This window comes from Mus pahari, chromosome 15 (genome assembly GCF_900095145.1).
Source record: "Mus pahari chromosome 15, PAHARI_EIJ_v1.1, whole genome shotgun sequence".
Lineage (NCBI taxonomy): Eukaryota > Metazoa > Chordata > Mammalia > Rodentia > Muridae > Mus > Mus pahari.
The window spans coordinates 843971-844914 of record NC_034604.1 but is presented as its reverse complement, the minus strand read 5'-3'; positions in this window follow the sequence as shown (position 1 = coordinate 844914).

Genomic DNA, 944 nt, shown 5'->3' with positions numbered 1-944 from the left:
GAGAGAGAGAGAGAGAGAGAGAGAGAGAGAGAGAGAGAGAGAGAGATCATGTTGTAGGGTCAGCAAGCTTCCCATTATCTTTAACTTTGGGGATGTTTTCCCTTTCCCCTAGACATTGGATGGCTGGCACCAGGTCTTTGCCAAGCTCACCCATTAACTTGGTGCCACGGGTTTTAATGAAGTAGGAGGCCTGCAGAACAGATGGGATGACTGAGCCACAACTGTGAAATATACATTATTATGGGCTTCCACTGGCACAGGTTATTGATTTAGGAGACCTTAAGGGATTCTGCTGTTTTTTCAGTTTTCCTTAAGTCATCTTATAGAATTATTTTTCAATTGTTAAATGGTTTTCAAAAGCCTTTTCTTCCATGGCTTATGATGCTTGTTAAAGTGTTACAACACTGGTGTGTATTCTTTGACAAATAGCTGTCATGATTTTTCAAAGATTAAAGACACCAGGTGGGCAATGGCTACAAAGAAACATAGAAGGGTTTTGAATGAGTTGAGACAGTGTTCATCAGCCTGGGAACCTTGTCCTAATGGAGGCCTATGGCTTCATAACATTTCTCCAGCACCCCTCAGTTTGGTGTAGTCTACAGCACCTTGCACTCAACAAGAGTTACTACTTTCACTTCAGTTTTAGTACAACGCAACTTCAACCAACTGTGGCCTATGGCACAGAAAGCTGTGTACAGGAAACCAAATGTGAACCCTGGTGCAGAGCCATCCTTATCTGTGTATCAGCAAAGGGAGCCATCCCCATATCCAGCAGAGCCAACCTGGAAATATCTCTGGGCCACAGCATTGTGGATAGACTCCTTTTGTGTGGTCATCAGTTTGCCTCCCGGCCAAGCTGATCCAATCTACACCTGTTGAGATGAAGGTAGTTTGACATTGTGTAACGTGAGGACAAGAGGGTACTAAATGTAAGGGTATAGGAA